Below are 15,015 nucleotides of genomic sequence, written 5' to 3'. Positions count from 1 at the left end.
AAGGTAAAGGTCCATGCAAGGTACCTACATGCCAAATATGTAAGAGATCGGTAAAATATTGAAGGCACTATGAATAACTGTTACAAAAGTGTGACAGAAAGTGTGACGGAAGGAATGGAGGATAAACTGGCAACTATATGCTCCCCGAAAATTGTCAGGGAGCATAAAAAGCAAAAATTGTCGTCCATTATAAGCCTGTACAGACTGCCCAGGCTAATCTGGGATGACACATGCATTTGGCACAGTTTTCCCAGAACTAGATGAGCTTTACTGCAGGCCAAGAGAATGGTAGTCATTGCCTACACAGAATATGATAAAAAATTTGGTCCCGTACTATTAAAAATAACAAATGAGGCTTGCTCTAGGAAAATGGGGCTTATAACGCATGTTCTCAAAGTGTCCTCCCAGATTAGCCTGTGCAGTCCGCACATGTTAATCAGGGACAACACTTTTTGCGTAGACTGGATTTATTTGTTTCAAAGAGATTTCCTTTAAACGAAAATTCCACAAACAAGACAAAGTTGTCCCTGATTAGTCTTAAAGCAATTTAGATCAATTACTTTAATTAATAATGCAATCATAAACAAAAGTAGATGTTGTCATCCTATCTGCCTATTCATGTAAAGAATAGACAATACACATGTGGTGAATAGAAACAAACAAGTGGGGAATATATAAACATCTGGGGAGAATAAACATAAACAAGTGAGGAATAGAAAAAAAACATGTGGATGGAATAGAGAATAACCATTTTGGGGGAAAATAGAAAAATATGAACTAAAAATTAACAAGACTATTGCCAAGCAATATATGTCCCCTACCGGCTCCACCATTGTCTGATTTTTTTTTAATTTGTTGCCATAGCAACCAGAAATTTTGACGTAGAAACCAAATGAAATAAGGTGCATAATGTCCATATGGCCATCAATCCATGTTTCAAGTTTCATGAAAAAAATATTAAGAACTTTTATAGTTATCTCAGGATCCAGAAAACCACCATTTTTTAGCAGTTTTTCTAGTCTATTTGTTGCCATAGCAACCATAATTTTTGACGTAGGAACGAAATAAAATGACGTGCATAATGTCAATATTGCCATCTATCCATGTTTCAAGTTTCATGAAAACATACTAAGAACTTAAAAAGTTATCGCAGGATCCAGTAAAGTGTAACAGACTCACAGACTGACGGACACACAGAGCGCAAACCATAAGTCCCCTCCGGTGAAACAATAAGGAGACACAATTATGGGTTTCATTGATAATTAACTTCTCGCCTAAGAACTTTACAAATATTTATTCTTAACTCAAAAGAACTTCATTTGAGCCCCTGTACCAATGCAGAGGTGACCACTCGTCCTCGTCCAGCATCCCGACGCGTGCCCCGTCATCAATGAGCGTCTGCACGACATCCGTGTGGCCCATCTCGCAGGCTCGGAACAATGGCATGTGCTTCTTGAAGTCCGTCGCATCAATTTGGACGCCGTGGTTCAGCAGGATCTTTACTGAGCAGGCGTGACCTGCGCGGCGGCATGCAGGGCTATGAACAAAAATTAGTTTTTACATATTTATTTAAGCTCAATTTCAATTTTAATGCTCCCATTCTTGGGTAGAATCAGTACTTGATATATTTGGGGAAGAGTTAAAGAACACCCCTTAGTTGTAATAAAACTGTGACATTCTTTTCGCTAGGCAGACACTATACTAACTACGCCCGTGTGACCCTAACCATAATTTAGCTATACTTGTCATATCATGCAAGATTTTTAGCTGTATTTTCACTTTGTGGTTTATCAGGATCTTAGCTGAGGAGACATGGCCTGAGAGCATGGCATGCTGGGCTGTGAAACATAATTGAACTATTGTTATCACATGAGTCGCTTTTTGGGAAAACTGTGCTTAATGCACGTGCAAATCTGCACAGGCTAATCAGAGACAACACTCTCCGCCTTAACTAAATTTAAAATAGACATTAACACAAGAGGGCCTGAAAGTCCCAACGTCACTCACCTGAGATAAAAAGAAATGACCTGTTCTTTGCAGCCCAAGATATCAATAGAACAAATGTTCTAACCAAGTTACATAAAGAATAAACAACAAATGGCCCCCTGGCGGCCATGTTTTTCAACAAACCCGAACCAATGTTTAACTCATTGAAGATATTATTGGAACAAATCTTCTGACAAAGTTTTTGAAGATCCGACAATAAATGTGGCCCCTACAGTGTAAACAAGGAAAATATTCATGACCCACATCAGAAGACAGACACTTGACACAAGTACACCACATAAGTTCACCATGAGCAAAAAATATTATGCTCATAAAGATTGTCACCATGTTTAAAGATGATATTATTTAAACTAATTGAGTAAACTATATCAAAATATGATAACAACATGTGTACTCAGTAAGTGTCATTCAGATTGAACTAAAATACGAATAAAAGTATTCACAATGTTAAACTTTAACAGCTGTAGACAAACAAAACACCTACCACCCCCCTAATAGCCTTGTTTTTAAACAAACTTGAACTATTTTTAGACTCACCTTGCAATTATATATCCAATAAACAAATCAATAAATCCGTTTTAAAACACAAATCTTTGATAATCACACACACAAATTCAGACCTCATCAATAAACTGTGTACCTCAAAATTTATATCTTCTCTAATCTATGGTGCCACTCATCAAAGAAATAGCATAGCAAGGTATCAAGTTGCTGATCTAACAAGAGATGTGTTCGTCAGAAACACAATGCCCCCTATAGCGATGCTTTGAATTTTGCTTTTTGCTTTTTTGACCTTTGACCTTGAAGGAAGACATTGACCTTGAACTGCCACCACTCAAAATGTGCAGCTTAATAAGAACGCTGCTTTCAAATTATTATTTTTTGACCTTTGACCTTGACGGATGACCTTGACCTTGAACTTCTACCATTCAAAATGTGCAGCTTCATGAGAACGCTGCTTTGATTTTTTTTTTACTTTGACCTTGAAGGATGACCTTAACCTTGAACTTTCACCACTCAAAATGTCCAACTTCATGAGGTACACATGCATGCCAAATATCAAGTTTCTATCTTCAATAATGCAAAAGTTATGGCCAACGTAAAAGTGTTTTTTTTCGGACGGACAGACAGACTGACATACACACATACTGACATACTGACTGACGGACAGTTAAACTGCTATATGCCACCCTACCCGGGGCATAAACAAAGAACAAGGATCACTCAGAGATGTGTATTGATTTGTGAACAGGCAGCTGATAATGGTCAGTTGGAGTAATTAAGAGTGCATTCGTGATTGGAGTTCAAACAGTTCAAGCTATGAACATTTTTTCTTCCCTTGAGTTAATTTCTGCGAAAAAATGTTATTCCATTAAACTCTGAGAATATTAAACTATATAGAGTGTAAACAAGGTTTTACTATAACCATATAAGAAAAAATGACCTGCCCCCTGGTGGACATGTTTTTTTAACCAACCCGAAGCCATTTTCAAACTCGTCCAAGATATAAGTAGGATGAATCTTCTAACAAAGTTTCGTGAAGATCGAACTATAAATGTGGCCTCTAGAGTGTTAACAAGGTTGTACAGAAGCCAAATATAGTCATATAAGGAAAAATAACCCGCATCCTTCGCGGTCATGTTTTTCAACCAACAAAAACCCTTTTCAAACACATTCAATATATCATTGGGACAACTCTTCTGACCAAGTTTAAATGTGGCCTCTAGAGTGTTAACAATGTTTTACTTAAGCCATACATAGCCATATAAGAAAAAATGCCCGCCCCTGGTGTTTTTAAAGCAATCGGAACAATTTTTGATCTCATTCAAGATATCATTAAGATAAATCTTCAGACCAAGTTTTAAATAAATAAATTATAAGTTGGCCATTCTAGTTCACAGGTGCTTGATTTTTTTTGTCAAGTACATGTGTTCTAGTTGCTATTTCCCGTTCTTGGAATGCGCATTCGAGAGTTGAGTGCGAACGTTGCTATCTTTTCAATGATTTTTATTTCTGATACGATGGTTTTAGGCCAAACATCGACATTCGTTAATCTAAAGATGTTTCGCCCTTGAACGGTGTAGTAGAATAGAACATCAACACGAATTAATGGGACCTTTTCACGTTTTGATAAATTGAGAAAATAAAAAAGTCTCAGTCTCGTAAATTTTCGTTGTAGTTTAAACTTTATATAAGCAATCCTCGTATTGTCACGAAATATATCGACAACAACAGAACTCTCCAAATTATTTAATCGTTTCGCGTTGCAGCGCTTTATAATTTTTAGTTTTTAAATCGTCAAAAGATGCATATAATGGATATTTTAGAGCATTGTAAATGTTCAGGATTACTGTTTCCTCGCAAATATCATAACTACAACAACAATTTGCGAATCTAAATCATATTTTGTCAATTTTGTCAATGTACTAAAACGTGAATGGTCCCTTTAAAGTCAGAGCAGTGCGATTCTGGTTGGGAACGATATTGAACACAATCCTGACTTGCATGTACACCATTTGCACATACGTCTCTAAATCGATATATGTATCGCTTCCCAATCAATGTTTGTTTTGCCATGTTTTGTTTAGTCACTAAATAAACCAGGTATCAAACAGTTTTACTGACAAGTTCAATTACATACAATATTCATAATTAATGGAAACAGTCGGACTTTTCAGCCTGTCATTTTACAGCCGACGATACCTCTTCTTCAAGGAAGTGCAAATTATTTTAATATTTAACTTGATGATAGTATGTCTCACAATCTCTTGGCAAATTTAATATGCGCAATATAATGTAAATAGTCCATGACATAATATTTTGTTACTGTGATTCGGGGAAGAGTATTAAATTATTAGAGCAATCATTGTTTATTACGTTGAATACAAATGCACATTTCAAATCCGTCTAAGGGTCAAGTATATGATATTTAAATTATGCAAAATACACACAATACAAAGGTTACTGTCATGTCGTGAAACATTCGTTATCAATGTATACGATATATTGGATGATTGATAAAAAACACGAGTATGAATACATCCTTTGATAAAATGTATGTTCATGACGGATATAATCCTCGTACATGTAATCTACGTATGCAGGCTATTCAGATACGACACTTTCCGGCTTAATGGCATTGTTCGTCTTGAGGAAGTCACTTCTAAACAAAAATCCAGTGTCGTACCGTATAAGCATACGCGGACTGCACAGGCTAATCTGAGACGACACTTTAGGCACATGCATTAAGCCTAGTTTTCCCCGAATGCGGCTCAAATTGCCACTGATAGATATATACACAAGATATACATCTTGTGCTACTGGTGTAGCATCCAGCCTTGCGCCACGAAATAAATTATGTGTTTAATTCATACAAAGTTTTCGCCGCATTCATTGGAAAATAACACGCGTCAATGTCTCGCACTCCCACGCGACTCTGTCAACGGGAGGGCACAATCCGAGCGTAAGAATTCGCAGATGTAATATTATGGAATTCAGAAAACAAATGATTGTTTCCTCTTACTGCGCATTGCAGTCAACGCCGCGATGTTACATTCCTAGCGTTGCTGAGCTCCACAACACTTCCGTTCTTGTCCACGACGATCAGTTTGAGAATCCAGCCGCGCGAGAACGGATAGTCCGACACCTCGTTGTTGGCAGCCGACCACGCGTCGTCCGTGGCAGCCTGGCGGTTTGGGAACCAGTCGCTGACCATTTGCGCTTTTTCCAGGTAGCCGCCGGCCCTGCTAAGAACTCCGCCAAAATGAAAATGTAACAATCAACAGAAACAAGAGCTGTGTTTGTGAAACACAATGCCCCCAACTGCGCACTTTGAAGACGCACGGCAGCTATTTTAGAAAAAATGACCTTTGACATTGAAGGATGACCTTGACTTTTCACCTCTCAAAATGTGCAGCTCCATGAGAAACACATGCATGCCAAACATCAAGTTGCTATATTTAATATTGCAAAAGTTATGACCAAGGTTAAAGTTTTGGGACAGACACACAGACACACACACATACAATGACAGACAGACAGGCCAAATAGTATACCCCCGATCATTCGATCCGGGGGCATAACAATGGACACATGAATACAGCTGTAAACAATCATTAATCTTAAAGATGCAATTACATCCATTTAATTAATTGAAAAATGAAAGTTCAACAAGATAGCTCTTAAGTGCTCACCTAAGTTTTCTGAAAACTAATTGTTGAAAATTGACAAAGTGATCACTTCATTGACGCAGTTGACCCTGATCCAAACCTGACATTGATATTGTCACGATCAACCACTGACAAAGTTTTATCAAGATTGAGTCATAAATATGGTTTCAAGACTGGTTAACACGTTTTTTCCCTAACCATTTACCACTGAGATAATATTTTGACGTTGTGTAGGACCTAAGAAATTTAAATTTAACTAAAGAACTTTCTTACTTTCAAGTAGTTTTAAAGGCTTCATTTCCAACCCTTTGATACTGATGAGCTGCAAACAGCAGAAAACCTGAACAGACTGCGAGTGACTCACAGGCTGTTCTGGTTTTACGCTGTTTGCACATAACAATTTTCGCTTTGCTTCTGAGTGGGAAAGGGTTAAACATTCAACCTAATTTTTGGACACACATGACCCTAATCATACTTGGCTTAGATAGTGTCAAGATAAACATTCAGATATATGGCTTCTAAATAGGTTAACAAGCTAAATTTTGACTTTGACTGTGCCTGTGCTACTTTCTATCAGAGAACATCAGATAATATTTAATGACCCTCTTGCCAATACCTGTATATTCTTCATATCAGTATTTGAACACTGTCCTTTTAAAATTAACAACTGATCAATAGATTAGGTGTCGTTCAAAGTTTCAGTTTTACAATCATATGTGTCTTGTTCTGAAAAAACTGGGCTTAATGCTTGTGCGTAATAAAGTGCCGTCCCAGATTAGCCTATGCAGTCCGCATAGGCTAATGAGGGAAGACACTTTCAGCCTAAACTTGATTTTCGGCAAGGATGGAATTCCTAGAAAATTAAAATAACATAAAAGCGCAAAGTTTCGTCCCTGATTAGCCTGTGCGGACTGCAAAGGCTAATCTGGGACGACACTTTACGCACATGCATTAAGCCCAATTTTCTCAGAACAAGACACATATGTTTGGCAGTGGTAAGAGATCGACACTCGTGTATTGCATGTGGCATGCATCTTACTTTTACAGAATTTTTCTTAAACTTCTACTTAGGCAAGAATTGTTCATTAATGATCGAATCCTAAAATTATACATGTATTTGCATATCTATCTGAGGTCGACCTTCAGGTAACCTTTACCTTTACGGTTTGAAAATATTAATTGAAAAGTTAGATACGTATCAAAATTTACGTGTTTAGTGTTAAGAACAATGTTCAAGTTAAAACAACAGTTTCAAACACGTATTTGCATTAAAAAAACTATTTCATTTCATGCTGTTTTGTCAATAATTACTGAATTATTCTATAATACAAAAAAACGTCCAACTTTTTATTAAAGCATATGGGCTAAAAATTTCCAATTTCATTGGCATACGTTTTATTCCCTGAATGTACTGATAAGGCCACATAGTATGCCATATAAAATACAAGACATTGTTTCACTCCTCTGTACCTGTGATGGAGAGAGGTCCCTGCTGAACCCATATTTACCTGTGATGGGCCCCCTTTTTGGACCTCCTTTTCTGCCCTTATGTACCTCTGAAAAACTTCCTTTACACCCATATTTACCCTTTATGGACCCCTTTTCCCAACCATGTTTATCTGTGATGGACCCCCTTTTTGGACCGCTTATTTCTACCCCTATTTACCTATGAAGTCCAATATTCCAACCCTTACTACCGGTGATGAACCTCTTTTTGGACCCCTTTTTTCATCCCTAACTACCTGTGAAAGACTTCGTTTTCAAACACTTATTTACATGTGATGGACCCCTTTTTCAAACCCCAATTTACCTGATATGGACCCCTTTTTCAAACCCCATTTACCTGTGATGGACTGTGATGGACTCCTAGTTTGACCTCCTTTTCAGCGCCTATGTACCTGTGAATGACTGCTTTTTTGATCCCTATTTACCTGTAATGAACCCCTATTCCGGCCTCTTTTTTACCTGTATTGGAAAGAACTTTTTTCATCCCTATCTACCTGTGAGTGACCCTTTTTCTTACCATAATGACCTGTGATTGACCCCTTTTTGGACCCCTTTTTCACCCCTCTTACCTGTCATGGATCACTTTTTTCAACCCTATTTACATGTCATGGACCCCTCATGACCTCCTTTACAGCCTCTATGTACAGGTGAAGAACGGCTTTTACACCCATATTTACCTGTGATAGACCCCAATGCCAGCCCCTATTTACCTGTTATGGAAAGCGCTTCCTGCTCCAGGAGAAACAGAGCCACCTCATGATGTTTACCCATCAGTGCGTAGTCCAGTGGAGTGTACCTGAACTGAGAGGTAATACACCATCAGTGCGTAGGGAAGTTGAGTGTACCTGTAATGAGAGGTAATACACCATCAGTGCGTAGTCCAGTGGAGTGTACCTGTAATGAGAGGTAATACACCATCAGTGCTTAGCCCAGTGGAGTGTACCTGTAATGAGAGGTAATACACCATCAGTGCATAGTCCAGTGGAGTGTACCTGTAATGAGAGGTAATACACCATCAGTGCATAGGCCAGTGGAGTGTACCTGTAATGAGAGGTAATACACCATCAGTGCATAGTCCAGTGGAGTGTACCTGTAATGAGAGTTAATACACCATCAGTGCATAGTACAGTGGAGTGTACCTGTAATGAGAGGTAATACACCATCAGTGCATAGTCAAGTGGAGTGTACCTGTAATGAGAGGTAACAAATCAGTAAATAAGCCAGTTATCATGATCGTTTTTATTTATTTGCTCACCTGAGGAGACTTCTGTGTCCACTAAACTCAACATATCAACAAAATATAAGGTATATTTTGTTACACTGTGAGTAACTGATGGTGTATGGGATATACATATACATCCCATACACCATCAGTTACTAATTGTTCAACGATTATATCTCAACTGACTACTCGATTACTCTGGGTGAATGGAAATTTCTGTTGGTGTATAGATAATACACAATTGGCACAAGACTGTCTAAGCCAATTGGATTAGGCCATTTTTGTAGGAGTTGAGATATTCAGTATTTCCTTCAGGTCACAAACAATATCAAATCTTCGTTATAAGGGTATGCACATATTCCTCCCCAAACTAAGGGTTAAGTCAGACCCAATTGAGAATGATGGTCTAACTAATCTTAAATTTAAGAAAAAAGTGAGTTAGAACATTGACTAAATTATTTTCTTCTTCTGTTTGTTTGTACCTTTCCTCTGTAAACTACATGTGATTGGGAAATGTTCTGTACTCAATGAGCAGTTTCACAGCGTCCAGATGACCTTTACTGCATGCCCAACGGAGAGCAGTCTTCCCCTGCAAGAATGTGTTCCGTAGTTTATAAAATATCCAAATAAAGGGAAGGTGTCTGTGATGAGAATTCATTCCGTGCAAAGAATATGGTCAAACGTGTTTGCTAGTTGTTTACAAAAATATTCATATCTTATATATGAGCCTCATTCTGGGGAAAGGGGGCCTAATGCATGTGAGAAATGTCTTGGATTAGCATGTGCAGTCCACACAGGTTAATCTGGGATGACACTTAACGCATTTAAAGTTTTCCCAGACCTACATGAGCTTAACTGCAGGCCAAGAGAAGGGCAGTCATTACCTACAAATAATATGGTCAAAAATTTGGTCCGGTAGTATGACAGACTATAAACGAGCGTTGCTCTGCGAAAACGGGGCTTATAATGCATGTTCTTAAAGTGTCCTCCCAGATAAGCCTTTGCAATCCGCACAGGTAAATCAGGGATTACATTTTTTGCGTACACTGGATTTTTTGTTTAAAATAGACTTCCTTTTAACAAAAATTCCATAAAAGCAGAAAGAGTTGTCCCTGATAAGTCTGTGCAGACTGCAAAGGATAATATGAGAGGACACTTTATGCATATGCATAAAGCCAAGTATTCCCATAATATACAGGCATTCCATTAAATTGGCTTAATCCCTAATGGATTACATTAACATTTCTGGCTCAAACCCCTTATGCATTGCATTAACATTTCTGGCTTAAATCCTTATGGATTGCATTAACATTTCTGGCTTAAACTCCAAATGAATTGCATTAATATATCTGGCTTTAATTCCTAATGCAATGCATTAACATTTCTAGCTTAAACCGCTAATGAATTGCAAAAACATATCTGGCTGAAACCCCTAATGTATTGCATTAACATTACTGGGTTAAACCCCTAATGTATTGAATTAACATTTAAAGAAGTTACATTCGGCTTAAGTCATGTTTGTTTTATCTTTAGGTGTATGTTGTACGAATTGTAATGTATTGTATATCCAATTGGTAACTGGCATTGAAAAAAGGATTAGGTAATAGTAGCAATTTGTAGAACAACTTAAACTATGCATAAATATGAACAAAATATTTGTTGCATGTTGAAATACAGAAAATTAACATTTATACTCAAAGCACTTTAGATCTTTAATCAATAATCAGGGGCAAATGCAGATGTTATCATCCTATCTGTCTTATTATGATCACCATTTGTTTAAAGTTTAAACCAAATTAAGTTAGATCATGATGGAGATTAACATTTTCTGTGTGTGATCAATTCACAAAATGAATATAAAACTTCAGCTACAAGCCTGATATATTAAAAACCACGTAAAAAACACCATATTTTAAAAGCCTATAACGTGTCTTGGAAAGAAAGTGACACGCCACATTTTTCAGTAAGCTTGTAAGGTTTCTCACTAGTTTTCCACACAGTTTTTTGCATTAAGATCAGCCTTTTGCTCCAGGTCATGGTTACTCAAATGTTTAACGACCACTTGATGTTACAGTTTTTTTACTATAAACACTTATAATAAAATTCATTGTAAAATCAATACAATTATCAAACATGTAAAAATTATTGAACATACACATTTTGTTTCTGTAATACATACATAAAAGGGTTTACAATTTAATCGCAGCTATAACTTGATCCAAAACTTCAACGGCTGGTTAAAGTTTTGAGCTAACAGGTCCTAGAGTACTGACACTCGGTTCTTACCTCACAGGCATTGGCGTTAGGGTCTGCTTTGTGCTCCAGGAGTACTGACATAAAGTTGACGTATCCACCGTACGCCGCACACTGGATTGGAGTTCACCTGTAGAGAAAACAACATTCTTCAGTACATGGTACGTCCTGGGCTAAATGCTAGATAGTGATTATACAGAGCAGTCTGCACAGACTTATCAGTAAAAACACTTTATGATTAATTTGGGTTTCGTCTACATAGAACTTTCTTTTAACGAAAAATTCCATAAAAGCGGAAGGTCTCTCCCCGATTAATCTGAGCGGACTGCACAGGCTTATCTGGGATGCCACTTTATACAAATGTTTGTTGCCGAGTGATCTCCGAACAAGGCTTAAAACATTGTACGTCCTTCGACCAGTTGTTTAAAAGGTTGACCATTGATTTATGAAAACCATGGTTAATTTCAAAATAACATGCACATAGATTTGTTCATCATTGGAAAATGAACTACTGTTAAATCATTAAAGCATGAAATTTTGTGATTAAAAAAAGCCTTTTTTGTGGACATGTTAGTTTTTGGATTTTCGTATTTTGTTTAAAAAAAGAGAGGAATTTGTCTCCATCATTTTCTGATGTGTTTGTGTTAAATTCATTGATTGGTCGCTAGGCAGACGCCATACCCACCACGCAATGTAAATTTAATTAATTTTACATATACCAAACAATCTAGCTAATATCATAGACATTTTGAGGGCATACTCTGTATAGAGGCTGTTAATTGGATCCACAATTGAGTCTGGTTACGGAAAATTAATTGTTCATGCATGTGTGTCAAGTGTCGTCCCAAATAAGCCTGCGCTATTCCCATATGTTAATTAGGGATTACTATTTTGGCCAAAACTGATAAATACAATGCTAATACTGTTACATGTATTGCAATGGACATAAAATGCACTTGTTCTTGTAATTAAATGCTTAAGTGAATTGAAATAACCTTTTATAACGTTTTAACAATTAATAATACCTTTTTATATAAATTTTCTTTTGAAATGTGACACTTAATTGATTTTTGCACCACTAGTAAGAGATATAATTTGTGCTCATAATGCTTTATCATTACACTATATAATATCATTTGTTGTATGAAAATTACCCGTAAAATTCATGTGAAAGCTCAAGAGATCAATAGCAGCGTGCTATACCCTGCTCCTTTTTACATGTCTTGATGGTATTTAGTCCCCAATTCTACATGGCCAAGGGCAAATAATGTGCAGATTTGACAAATAAGTCATAACTGGGATCCAATAGGCAGACTTTCATATTACTTGTATTTAATTTAAATCATGATCTGAATTGCTCTTTGGCAAATCTTCGTTGGTCACAGTATTCAACTGAATTTTGTTCAAGTTGTAGTGATTATATTTTCAATATGTATCAGACAACATCTTTCTTCAAAATTTTAACATGATTGCTTGGTTAATTTAGAAACAAGATCAATGCATCATAACATAAAATGAAAAAATGTGTAATAGTAAAAATGGCAGCAAAAAAGCACTAGATTATCTGCCTTAAATCTGAGATGTTATGTTGATGTATTGGAATTTCTCATAAATAATGTGTTCCATAGTTGTATAATTGTATAGTCGCATGCATGAGTGTTGTCAATGTCACAATACCAATTAAAGCCTATAATTTACTTAAACAATTTGAAGTTTGATGTGTTTTTTTTTCAAGATCTGTTATATATAATTATATATATATATAAATATATATTGTTGAAAAGTTAACATGCAATAAGTTTACTGTAATTAAGTGACAAATAGTTTTACTGATTTGGTTGGATGCATATATGCAGATAGATCATGGTTTGTGCAGAGGACAGTAGCAAAAACAAGAGCTGTCTCCGTAGGATGACATACGCCCCCGACAAACGCTTTGATAGAAGTTATGAGCATTTTTCAAAACCTAAACGCCGACCCTAAGTTCAAGGTCAAAGGGGTCAAAATTTGTGTGTGTATGGGAAGGCCTTGTCCATATACACATGCATACCAAATATGAATGTTACATCCGAAGCGACATAGACGTTATGAGCATTTTTTCGAAACAAAAATGTTAAGTGTGACGGATAGACAGAAGGACAGTGCGATCACTATATGCCCTCCTTTGGGAGCATAAAAATGTGTTTCACATTGTTTTGGTAAATTAGTAATGTAGTTAAAAGAACAGAATCATCAATTATAAAGTTATTGATTATAAAGTGTTGCTGGCATATTTGATGCATTCATCTAGCTATAAGAGGGTCCCTGTTTTATCCCCACTGGTACTGAGCGAGGGTTCTCAAAATCTTTAAACAATATGAATACGTACATATAGGGTCAAGAAAGCCTTGTTGATATGGGGGATAAACACCTGAAATCAAAGCGACCCAGGTTAAAGGCCGAGGCCAAATAAATAAACCAGAGGCCGCATGAGCCTGCTATACCCTGAACAAGTATTGTTTCTTCTCAGAAAACTGGCTTAAGTGTCTTACTAAGCTTTAGACTTTGAGTTTCAGTGCAATCTATCTAAAATAAATTGGTTAAATTAAATAATAATTTGTAAAAAATAAACATGCTGCACAAATTCAATTATTTACTTTACCTGTGTGCATCAGGGATGTATTTATACATCCCTGGTGTGCATGAATCATTTCAGTCTTGATGGTTAGTGAACTATGTCAAAAGCACCATAGCTATGAAACACTTGTATTTTGAATATTGCAATGTTCCACAGATATGATGCTGATGATAATTCTACACGATCATGACATGAAAAATGATAAATTATTAGATATATTTCTAAAATCCATTTCCACCAACAATTCGGTTATTCCACTACCAGTTCACATGCTTCGTACACAGTTGAAAATAACACTATTCCACTCAACAACCGTGACACATGTACTCAATTTTTCAACTTTTCGCAATTAAAATTGTCTTCTACTGTTATTGTTGTTGTTGTACTTTTGAAAGTAGTTCGAAAGATGGCGACTATTAACCCAGAGATTGATTTATGAAATAAATCGTCTGCTGATCCAGAGTGTAAATTTATATGTAAAATCTATATTTAGTCGGGGACAAAACCGATCCAAGGGTAAGTGGTTCGAGCCTTGGTGCGGCTTACTTTTTTCTTTCTTATTTTGACTTTATTTTTGTTTTATACTGGAGCACGTTATTTGCGATGTTTAAATTTATGAATTTAAAGCATAAAATGAAAAACTTCAAAAAAATGCAATTTACGTGTGAACAAGCCCCTTTAAGGTTCATGAACCAAAAAGTTTAAGCTTATATATATGTCAGAAATAGTCTGAACGATATGAATATCAGACTGTTTGGCTTCAAGAATTCTGGACTTCTATTCATGAACTGTGAGTTCATGAACTTGAAGTTCATGAATATTTATTGAAATTCATGCTTTATTTTATATGTTCATGAACCAGTTCATGAAATGTATTAAGTTGATGAATAATTCCATGAACATGTTTCAAGTTTGTGAACTTCGAGTTCATAAATACTTGTGTTATTCATGAATATTTTGTCCATTCTTGAACTGGTTCATGAAGTTCATGACGTAAGTTCGTGAAGTTCATAAAGTTCATTAATACATTCTTGAAGTTCATGAACCTGTTTCAAGTTCATGAACTTAAAGTTCGTGAATTCTTATGTGTTATTCATGAATATTTTATCCATTCATGAACTGTTTCATAAAGTTCATGAAGCAAATTCATGAAGTTCATGAATAAATTAATGAAGTTCATTAACCTGTTTCCCCGGGGGGGGGACCTATGTGAATGATATTTATGTGCATTGCATGAATTC

The 15,015-nt window shown here is 36.3% G+C and overlaps 2 protein-coding genes across 4 annotated transcripts in view; one reads left to right on the top strand and one right to left on the bottom strand.

The window, feature by feature from the left end:
* LOC127847295 (uncharacterized) overlaps positions 1–15,015 on the top strand; it is a 248,008-nt gene that overhangs the window by 57,465 nt on the left and 175,528 nt on the right. The gene's annotated exons all lie outside the window — the stretch shown is intronic.
* Positions 1–15,015, bottom strand: part of LOC127847285 (inversin-like) — a 178,446-nt gene that overhangs the window by 126,566 nt on the left and 36,865 nt on the right. For 2 of the 3 annotated variants that reach the window (XM_052379097.1, XM_052379096.1), the window contains exon 1: positions 1,334–1,477. The exons of the other annotated variant lie outside the window; for it this stretch is intronic. The gene's annotated coding sequence lies outside the window, so the exon portion shown is untranslated. Of the gene's footprint in view, positions 1–1,333; positions 1,478–15,015 lie in introns of those variants that run through there. 3 annotated transcript variants of the gene reach the window in all.

Source organism: Dreissena polymorpha, chromosome 10 (assembly GCF_020536995.1).
Source record: "Dreissena polymorpha isolate Duluth1 chromosome 10, UMN_Dpol_1.0, whole genome shotgun sequence".
NCBI classification, from domain to species: Eukaryota; Metazoa; Mollusca; class Bivalvia; order Myida; family Dreissenidae; genus Dreissena; species Dreissena polymorpha.
Note: the sequence above shows the minus strand (reverse complement) of the source record. Positions and strands in the feature narration are given on the sequence as shown.